At 36.6% G+C, this 11635-nt stretch overlaps 1 long non-coding RNA gene across 1 annotated transcript; it reads right to left on the minus strand.

The window, feature by feature from the left end:
* Positions 1-488: 488 nt before the first annotated feature.
* LOC146443280 (uncharacterized) lies at positions 489-10815 on the minus strand. Its single transcript, XR_014856009.1, has 3 exons — positions 10760-10815; positions 5712-5802; positions 489-863 (listed from the first exon to the last, which is right to left on the minus strand). It is a non-coding gene; the product is annotated as an uncharacterized LOC146443280 (long non-coding RNA).
* Between the last annotated feature and the right edge of the window lie 820 nt (positions 10816-11635).

Below are 11635 nucleotides of genomic sequence, written 5' to 3' on the forward strand. Positions count from 1 at the left end.
TATGACCTGGGTCTACCTTTCCAGCTGTAGATTCAGATACTTTATAACTTCTAGGATGCTCAGCATCCCAGCCAGAGAGGTTTTCTCTATTGGGTTTGTGTGGCTAGCACAGACTTTTCCCATGTGAACTTTTTGTCTTTTCTTCCTGCGTTTTATAAACAAAGATAAAGTTTGATGTTATTAAAAACAGTTTCTCAGATGTGGACAGTTCAGGCCTGGCCAATCAGGCCTGGGGGAGGCTTCGAACTGACCAATCTGGGTGACCTTTGAAAAGTCTATATAAGATGGAATTAAATAATAAAACCTTCTTCTGGATGCTACCTTTTGAACCCGGGCCTTCTTACTCTGCTAGCGGCTCAACAGCGACAGGTTTGCATGGCCAAGCTTTGGTAGTGGGGGTGTCACAGGGGTGGCTTCTGTGAAGAGGTGCCAGAAGCACCCTCCATGTCCAGCAGAGCCAATCCTTGGCAGCTCCAAAGATGGACATGTCACTGACCAAGGCTGGGTCAATTAGAAATGGTTGTAATGCCTCTGTGATAACAGATTTAAGAAGGGAAAAAAAAAATTCACAGATGTAATTATGGCCAGAGAAGAGTGGAGTGAGAAAAGTGTGAGGGGAAGAATTCTACAGGTACCAGGGCCAGTGGAGAAGGAGAGGGAGGAGCTCAGATTCCCCTACAGCCTGTGGTGCAGACCATGGTGAGCCAGTTGCTCCCCTGCAGCACATGGAGGACTTCAGGGCTGCAGAGATCCACCTGCAGCCCATGGAGCAGACTCATGCCAGAGCAGATAGATGCCCAAAAGTGGGCTGTGGAGCCATGGGAAACTCGTGTTGGGTCAGGGACTGGCAAGGACCTGCAGACCTGTAGAGAGAGGAGCCCATGCTGGAGAGGACATCACAGGACACCAAAGACATAAAACTGCTTATTGTCACAGCTGTATAACTCAGTACAAACATTCCCAGAAATATCTTTCTTGATATTTTCCAATGTCTGAACAATAACTCATGGCTTTGACAGAACTCTAAGGGACATTGAAATATCAAGATTGTATTTAAGGTTTCAAGGAAACCAGCTTCTCAAATCAACAGCATATTCTTGCTCTGTAAATTGCTATTGCAGTCTTTGTCTTAATTATAAAAGGCAGAGGAAAAAAAAAAAAGAAATCAGCTTGCATTCAGTATTTTCATTAGAATCTTGGCTTTTCTTTTTTAAAACTTAAATTAATACCCACATTCTTCGGTGTCTTCAGAGGAGTATCAATTATGCAGTGATGACACAAACGATTCTTTAACTCAAATTTGTTTCATGGCTTTTTTCAATTAAAGAACCTACCCTCTGTGAAAGCTACATCTGTCTGTTTAAGTAAAAAATAATTTGTCCCTCAAAGCTATACAACAGAAGAAGAAAAAAAAGCCCCTCTGATCATTTCCAAATGAATCACCAGAAAAAAGTCAAAGGGAAAGAACAGGCTGGTTTTCTCAAGTTATGCCTGTATGCAGATTTTTCTTCTTGTACCTCATTCTACCCCAATAACATCTAGCTTCTCAGACAGTACTTCCAATCTGCTCTCATTCTGTTCTTCAGCCTACTATGCTTTTAAGAAAATTCTTTATTAGAATCTTCTAATAATCTTTTGTCCTATTTGACACATTTACTTCCTTTTAAAATGTGATCTCAAATTCGGAATTATAATGGAATCCCAAATACACCTTTCAAAATAATATATTGACCCAGCAGATATAGAGCTGTTAGACAGCTTTCTCTTATTTTCTTTATCTGATTTTTGCATGACTTTTTATCCCCTAATTTCTGCTGCTTTTCTACAATCCTCTTATACTCACCATTTTTGATCAGGTGTGTAACCTGTTTACTACATCTAAGGTTTCATTTGCAGCATCTAATCTACTAGAATCCAAACCACAGTCTTCCTAGCTCAAAATTACAATTGTTAACTTTTGACCTTTTAACAGCACTCGTGTCTATGTGGCAGAAGCACATCCAAGGTACTCATAGCCCACATATTCCATATATTTTCTCCTGCCTTTGTGTTCAGACTGTTTCAAGCTCCCATGTGAAAAGACAGAGAGGAGCAGAGAGAGTAAAGTTTCTCCACACTTATTTTTCTTTGCGTTTTCATCAACCGTAAATCTCCAAAATCTACCTTTAGCTACTGTTATTCCTTCTGTGGGATAAAATCATTATATTTCCTATTTAATTTCACACTGAACATCATATAAAACTCACTCTGAATATCCACATATCTTATGTGCAATATGAGTCATTTTTCTTTGCAACAAAGCTGGTGGCTGGCTCTTCAGAGACTAGAAAATGAAACTTAGTTATCATAGTGTCTGTGCTGCCTTCATGATGCTGACTCATCAGCTGGCATTATCCAGTAGTGAGTGCTGCGGGAGTTAAAATATAAATGGAGAATAAAATAATGGAGGAAAGCAGAGTAAAATTCAAACTGAAGATTATATTTCATGGGAAGTAATTTCACAGGACTGGAAATGGCTCTATGCTCTAAATCTGTAATAACAACTTTAAAGTCATATGCTGTGTTGAATTGGTACCTCTCACATCTTGCATTAGGGCGAAAATTTGAGATACTGAAGGCTTGAAATTTGCCTTTTTAAAAAGTCAACATACTTCCTTAAATTATAATTATGCTATCAGGGCTCACAAAGGGCTGTTAGCTGGATCTTTCTGGAATACAGGAACTTGTATATTTTTTGATCCCTGACTATAATTCCTGAATAGACAGTGAGAGTTTATACAGCTTTTCTTCTTTTATGACCAGAAAATACCCAGAGAGGAAGATCTCTGCCATTGCCTTAATAAAATCATAAAATGATGAACAAATAAAATGGGGTCACTGAAAATAATCTGGAAAAGAAAAGGAAAGAAAAAAAAAAAAGAGGAGAGGAGAGGAGAGGAGAGGAGAGGAGAGGAGAGGAGAGGAGAGGAGAGGAGAGGAGAGGAGAGGAGAGAAAAAAAAGAGGAGACAAGAGGAAAAAAAGAAAGAGAAAGAAGAGAAGGGAAGAGAAGAGAAGAGAAGAGAAGAGAAGAGAAGAGAAGAGAAGAGAAGAGAAAAAGAAAAGAAAGAAAAGAAAGTGAAAAAGGCATTAAAAAAAGAGGGAAAATGCTATACAATGTGAAATACTTCAGCTTCTCTGAGAAGCCATGAGCAAAAGGAAAGCAAAGAAAGATAAGAAAAATAGTGCCAAATAGTTTTGGAAAACCACAAATCCCAACAGGGTGCCTTGATATTGCCTTGCAATGTTTTCACTGTGGTGTTGTATCAATACAAGAGTACATGAGGTCATGCCAGGATGACATATTGCAAATATTTTGTAATTCTCTGTGACTATTAATTGACTTAATCATCTCTTCAGCTCTTCACTGTTGTATACCAGTCAGTAATGATTTCAAAGCAATACGTCTTATAGTATCCTTAAAAATTTCACACTTCTGTGTGCTCAATTATTTTTCAGATCACTCTTTGCAGAAGCTGTTCTGGAATGAATTACCCTGATGCTTGGAGAAAAAAAATGCAGTTAATTTCTTATTTCATAAAGCCATGGACACATGAAAAATTAGGCAGGAATTGGCAGAGCAGGGGAAAGTGCTTGAATGGAGTTTTAAAATTTTTTTGTCTTAAGGGGCAGCTCTAGGTTAATTAGATACATTAGTCAGAAAAAATAGAATTACTGGAATTAAGCATAATACATTTTTTTTAAATCTCTTATAATTTTTTTAATTTCAATTCATGGCCCTAAGAGAAAAAAATATATTCTTGTGAAGCACATGAAGCAAAGCCCTCATGATCAAGTGTATCCATGGGAATTATTTGTATCCCATGAGCATTTAGAAATCAAGAAGAATTTGCTTTATTTCGATAAAATAAAGTGACAGGGGTTTAAGTGGTGACAGATAATGGAGCCATATGCTCAGCAGAGTAAGAATAACTCAGGCAGAGTACTTCCTGCCAATGACTTAGCCATTCTCTCATTTGCAATGACGATCTTGGTGGGAAACAGAAGCTGAGTTACATCCAAACTAACAGATGTCTCTCAAGAAATGGCCTTTTCAATACTTAGCAGATATACAGTTCAGAGCACAGTAATCCCTCTGCATCATAGACAAATATGGCACCTAATCCCCTTTCTTTGCATGGATAGAACAAATGCCACAACCAGTAAATATTCTTTTGTCACTAATCAATAAAGCTCTTCAAAATTACATGTCATTACTATTCCAGCTTCAAAAAGAGAGGAAGACTTGGAATTTCCTTGTCTGCAAATTACCTGCTTAAAAGTGTTCTTTGCTTATATTTTCCCTTGCTAAGCGAAGACATAATATAGTCATAGCTGCCATAAAATGGGTCTCACTGATGCAAATGATATCAAGAACAAGTTTTCTATTTTTAAAAGAGCAGAGCTTTCTAAATAGATACTCAGGCTCCTGAAAAATTATCCCAGCTTTCCAAATTGTTAAGAGGCAAAATCAAAGTTATTATTTAGGAAGCTATTAAGTAGTAAGGACAATATGGCTTAGATAACAGATGTACATTTAAGTGTTAATAGAAAGTCATTGTTAGAGATATTTATAGCAGTTAGGTTTATAATTTTTGTTGTAACAGAAAAATAGGTTATTTGGCTGAGAAGATAGAGTGGTTTTTAATGATGAGATGAATTCAAGGAGAAAAAGTGTAAGCATCAAGATAGTTTAAGGGTGTACCTGTATATGTATATGTATATGTATATGTATATGTATATCTATATCTATATCTATATCTATATCTATATCTATATTATCTATATCCATCTATATCTATATTGTGGAAACAGCTTCCTTTTTGTTAAACAATATAGTAAATGGCTGGAATACTGAATTTTACATATGGGGTGAATAAAAGAAGAGAGAAATTAAGTTTTTGGGATCCCTTCACGTATGTTTTATCACAGAAATTTTATATCTGTTTTGTTTTTAAAGCCATTAAAAATGACAAATTTTAATAAATGCAATTTTACAGTAGAACATCCATAGCAAGAAGAACTACAATGCAAATTACAATGGAAAATCCAATCAGCTATGCTTATCCTTCAGTGTAGGTTCCTAAATCCTTTTTACAGTACTGGAAGTGTTGCACACATATAACTGGGAGAACTCAAACCTTATAATATGTTGATGACTTTTTTTTATGGTCTTCAACATTTCTGTAAATTTTATTGGGGATGTATAATTATAAAAACAATTTTCTGTTCAGTAGTAAATACTCCAGTGAAGCAATCCTCTTACATTATATTGCGTTATTATTAGAATAGAAATGCAGTAAAGCCAGGCCTGTTATCTGCCAAAGTTGGATTTAAATATGACTGAAACTGCCAAGATATATTTAATTAACTAACTTGCCGTGGATGCTTTCCCCCTGCCTTTTATTTTCCTCTTTATTTTTACTTATCTGAGAAATCGGATTTTGCTTCAGTTTATATACCAAAATCTGGGGCAAATAATTATGAAATTTCCTTTACACTGATTCTGGATTCATTCAACTATGATACATGATTGTGTATTTTTCAAAATAATCTTCCATATTTTATGTCACAGCAACTATGACTTTGCTTCATGTGGTAATTAATAGTAATAGGAGTTTCTGTTAGACACAAACCATATTTCGAATGCAGAAATAGAAAATCTGTAAATTACCTTGTCAAGACTCATAAATCATCTGCCATCCAAAGTGTGTAGCTCACGTGCACTGTTCTGCCTTTGTGCTTTGAAACACACTTCGTGTTTCCTGAAAAAAGGAAAAAAAAATTAAAAATTACTTGAGGAAGTCATGGACAATAAAACATCAGACAAAAACAAGGACAAGAGAAAGTGCAGCTGACCCAACTGGTTGACTGTCAGGTTTAGCATCAACATACCAGGAGCTCAAGAGAATTCTCACTGACTGTACAATGAACTTTGTCACCATTCAACCTCTGTGTGTAACATACACCTAATTACGTTTTTGTGTCACTATTTGAATTGCACTCCAAGTCCACCATTCTGACAGGCAGAAATTATCAGAATGTGAGAATGTGCTCAGGCATGCTCATTTATTCTGGAAGCAACCCTTTACCACAAACTTTGAAAGACCTAACATAACTCACTGTGCCAATTATCAGCCCATGCTGGATCCTTTTTATTAAAGGAGAGCATTCAAGATAAAGTTGTCCTTAACTGGGCTTTGTTAATGGCAGGAGCACAGTTGAGATTGAATGGCAATCACAACTACAAAAAACATTGCCACTGAGTGTGAAAACACAATTTACATTTTGATCATTCCATGTTATTCTAATTTCAATATAGAGCTCCATCACATAAAAATATTAGCAATTAACATTTGCTCTGTGCAGGATACCTGGCTGCATGAAACACAGTGAAGAGCAAAGCCTAAGGGGAATATCTTGGCACAGGAATTCAGTTGGCATCTGATATTTACCTCAGACCAATGAAAACGTGAATTAGCAACACATAAATAGTTGCATGATAATGTAAAACAAAGTAACAGCTCCCAGTAAAAGAACAATGAGATGCCAGAGATGCACCTCAGCCCAATTTCTTTAGGAAATCTTATGTTTGTTGTTTGTGTATGTCTCAGTTGTGAGGACATCTAGTCATCTCACTCACACTCTCTTAGCATTCCCTTGGCAGCATTAGGGAGACAGCCCATGTGCCTGGGCCAAAGGGTGACGTCAGATGCAAATGTCAAAGAATTACAGATTTATTGTTCTGCTGTAAACAGAACCCCACTGAACTTGTGCAGGGCTGCTAAACAGGAGCACCCTACAATCACAGTCATATCATTTACTATTTTTCCCTCCCAGGTCCACTCTGTTTACCACCTTCATTCCCTCCAAAATAATGGGCAACCTCTGTTTCACCTTTCCCCATTTGCCACAGTTTAACTGACTTTATATCTTGATTTCGTATTTATCATATAGTTGCTCACATAAGCTTTATGCTGAAAAAAGACAACCTGCACAGATTTTTTTAATTGATTCACTTAACGTACTTAGCACAAGAACAATTAAACACCTGGTCCTCAGGCACACAGTTGCTATTACAGGTTACCTTTTAAAGAACTGAATGCAGCTGGGCCCTAAACACGTGAAAGATGATGATTTGGTTTGTGGGAGGGGGTAGCAAACAAGTGAAAAAGGCAACTGGTTTACAAGCTTGTTTTTGGGTGTTGAGCACATGGTGCTGAGCTGACTGGAGCAGAGAAAGGTCTGCAGTTGGCAGGAGGGAAGTTGCAGACTCCACCTGCTCACTCAGAAGTTTTTTGCTGCTATAAGACAGGTCAGCATTCTCACTGAGGGAAGCTGTCTTTGGAAAAGGCTCACATTTCCCTCTGTCTGCTATCCAGAAGAGGTTTGAGAAAGACATGACGGTACAGATAAGACTGAAATGATGCTTTTTTTTGGTCTGAACAGAAATAAATCCTCAGAGCAATTTTTGTTTATAGAGTAACTGCAGATCATCTGCTATGAATCACATAACTTGATCTCTTCTACACTTAAATATGTAGTACTGTGTAGAAGTGTAAGACTTTTCTACTCTTAAGATATAGACAACTCTAGAAAGGGATTTGTCCTGTTCTAAAATGAGTTTCTGAAATCAGTAACTTGAATCACTCTGTGGATGGTCATTTCTCTTAATGGAGCCTTAGGTCAGATGCCTATTTATTTAGCTACAATATGTTAAGAGGAAACTCACCCAAAGACTGTTTTCTTTATATCAGTGCAACCATGCTTATATCAGAGCTTCATGTTCTGGCAATTCCTAAGACATTGGTAAGCATAAACTTAAACACAAGTTTGAAAGATAGAGACTCAAAAGGACCAATTAAAAGAAGGCAATTATATGGGAATAGATACAAGTTGAAAAACTGTAAATAATAGAAAAAAATTTCTTGCATGGAAAATGTTGTGCTTAATAATGATAAAAAAATTAAGTTACCCTTCAATGACTTGCTGTAATTTCAGCTTGATAAGAAAAAAACATTTTTGAAGTGATAAAACTAAGATGTTAAATAGCTTACTTTTTATTTGCGAAATAGAAAATAAGCTTCTATCAATACTCTTTACAAAGAAAATAAAATTCATTATTTAGGTTAGATTAGATTTAGCTGCTTTCCTCCTACTAGACAGTGATTCATATTTCATCAATGATTGCATTATAGTCTTCACTTCATATTGGCTGGTTCTGTCGCTATGTTATTCATGTTAAAATAAATCTTATGTTTATTGACAACAATGGACTAAGTCATCATCCCTCCATGGTGTTGTCACAGATCAGCAGAACTTGAGGATTTAGCTTATTGTTGAAAATATTCCATTGAAAACAAACATTGAGAACACCTGTATTACAGTGAAATTTTAAATCTCATTTTGTATCTGAGTGTTGAAACCTTGATGTATTCAGGTTTTTTCTGGTTTTGAATTATTTTTTAATTGCTACTGAACATATTTTCATTATTGTAATTTCTCTGTAGTTAAAAAAAAAACTCTGGCAAGTATTTTATTTTCACCTTTAGAGAGGAAGTACATTTAAAGCATTTGTCATTTTCTATAAAATATGAGTTTCCCATATTTTAGTGAGAGCCAATTAAGATTTAAATACTACCTTCTTATATTCATTTGCAAATGCTTACTATTATTTTTTCTGAGAAACAGAGAATAATATGACAGGACATAACTTGCTATTGCTGATTCTAGTTTTCAAATTCTTTGGCTTAAAACACATATAGACTAATATGTTTATCAAAGTAGCAGCAAATAGTTTTTAACAATGTTGATAACATAATAAATTTTCTTACATTATACTTGCTTGTTGTCACTGGATGTATTGTAAGTCACATTATTGTCCATATTTATTTTAGCATAATAAGAACATAATGGAATACTTGCAATCTGCAACAGGGTGATTTACCTTTCTGAGTCCTGCATTATGTTAGGTATAAATGTCAACACATTTATTGCATCAGATTACTTTTTCCATGAAAAGTCTGTCTTAGAAGCTCCTATTTGTATTGTCTGCAAATAACACTGTCAAGAGTGTCTCTCATTTGTTGATACCTGCAGAGGTATTTCTTCTGAAACAAACATATGGGGAAACAACATCTCTTTTTCAAAATAAGACCTTGCCACTTGATTTTAGTTGTCCTAATTGGAGCTTTAGGAAGGAAGGGAATTAAAAAATTGACCATGGTATGAGAAAAAAGATGTATAAGTTCTTTCTTTTATGCTGTATTCTATCATGCATGTTTGTTTTGCTCAGAGCATTGTGTACAATTTATATTAAAAATATGCTACTGTTATTATTTCTTACACCCCAGGTCTGGAGTTTACTGCAACATGACAATCAGATGACAGTGAAACAAGTCTGATATTGTTTTTGCTGCTGCACCTAAAAACTCTAGTCGTGAAAAAGAATGCATCAACAGAGACTGAATCTTTCTTGATTTAATCTTTTCTAGCTTCAGGTGCTCAAATGAGGCTCAAGATTAGTAGTGTAGTACTGATATTTAATAATCCACCTAAAAGAAAGAAATAGACTGTGCAATTCCATGCATCTAAGATTTACTTGAATTATGAGATTCATCTGAATAGTCTATATAAAACTCTATGATCTATGTATATAAGAATTTACAGGGTTATTGATCTTATGCTCAAGCATCAATAGGCCACAAATATCCCACTTTACATAAGGCTTGTGCCCATGAGAAAAATTCTCTTGATCATTTGGCTGGGTTGATGCAACCTTCTCTCTAGAGACACTTTTATTCTCATTTTATTAAACTTATTGACATTGGAAATTACTTTTCTTAATCAAAATCAATATTAGGAACTCTTTAGCAAAATGAACAGTTACTATGCCTGTGGTGTTGCAATGAATACAATTTTGGAGTACAAAGGAGGTCAAATTTTTTTAGATAAGTACAGAGTGTGAATTTACATATCCAGAAATTATGGCAAAAAAAGCAAAATGTTTCTAAATTGGGTTTCAATGGCCAGGTTTGGGTAGTGTGGAGGCTACAAGGGTAGCTTCTGTGAGAAGCTGCCAGAAGCTTTCTCCACATCCAGCAGAGCCAATGCCAGCTGGCTCAAAGACTGACCTCCCTCTGGCCAAGGTCAAGCCATCATTGATGGTGGCAGCACCTCTGGCATAACACATTTGAGAGGGGGAAAACCTCCAGTGCAATGGCAACAACAACTGCAGCCAGAGAAGGGAGAACTGAGAATATATGACTGAGAGAGAAACAACTCTGGAGAAACCAAGGTCAGTGAAGAAAGGTGGAAATTCATCACCACCACCCTGAAGACTCTGGTGCAGACCATGGTGAGGCAGCTGTGCCCCTGCAGCCCACGGAGGTCTGTGGGAGAGAAGAGATCCTCCTGCAGCCTGTGGAGAACCCCATGTCAGAACAGCTGGATATGCAAAGGAGGCTGTGACCCTGTGGGAAGCTCACACTGGAGTAGGGTCAGGGCAGGACCTTTGGACCCATGGAGAGAGCAGCCCACTCTGGACAGGTTTGAGGGCAGGGCCTGTGACCCTGTGGGGGACCCACGATGGAGGAATTTGTAAAGAACTGTAAGTTCATGGAGAGCTGTGTCCGGTGGGAGGGACAACATGAAGGGTTAGAGTTTGAGGAATCTTTCCCCTGAGGAGGAAGGAGCAGAAGAGACAATGTGTGATGAACTGACCTTAAACCAAATTTCCCACCCTCCACTGCTGAGGAGAAGCAATAGAGAAATCTGGAGTGAGGCTCAGCCTGGGAAGAAAAGAGAGGTCGAGTGAAGGTGTTTTAATTATTTTTCATTACCCTACTCTGATTTGATTGGTAATGTATTACACTAATTTACTCAAGCTAAGCCCATTTTGCCCATGATGGTAACTGCTGAGTGAGCTCCCCCTGCCCTGATCTCAACCCACGAGCCTTTTAATATATTTTCTCTCTCCTGTCCAGCTGACAAAAAGCAGCTTTGATGGGTGCCCGACATTCAGGCAGGGTCAAACAATTTCTCTGCAAAAATCTGTGGATTTGTTTTCCTGTGCCTGTTGAAAGGCAGACCCAGAGTACTTGGTTAAACAAAGATTTAATTGTAAATTTTCACCTATAATGAAAAGTTCATAGGTGGTAATAGATTATTGAGGGAAAAAAAATAGTGCTAATAAAGCACAGATAAACCAAAGCAACCAAACCAGTGTCACCTCACCACCTTTACTTATCTAGTTCCCTTTTATATGTCTGTTCAAGCTTTCCTTTTTTAATCTTAACTAATCTATTTCACAACTTCTGTACTAAAAGAGGTAAAGATTGGCCTATCCCTTAAACCTCCAAATTATTGAATGTGTTATTTAATTGCAAATAAAACAGGAGCAAATTCCTGACAATTCCTCTGAGTATTAAAATATATTGCATTCTGAGATAATTGTCCTTCTGTATGTATAGGCTATATCCAGACTTAAAATGATCAATAGAGTACTGATTTTAGTTTCTGATTTTCTTTAATTAATGAAAAGGATTAAAAAATTATTAATAAAGGTAAATTCTGGAACCTTTAACAAGTTCTTTCTGT

The sequence above is a fragment of the Lichenostomus cassidix genome, chromosome 1Aa, assembly GCF_008360975.1.
Source record: "Lichenostomus cassidix isolate B80296 chromosome 1Aa, HeHo_3.0, whole genome shotgun sequence".
In the NCBI taxonomy this organism is placed as follows: Eukaryota; Metazoa; Chordata; class Aves; order Passeriformes; family Meliphagidae; genus Lichenostomus; species Lichenostomus cassidix.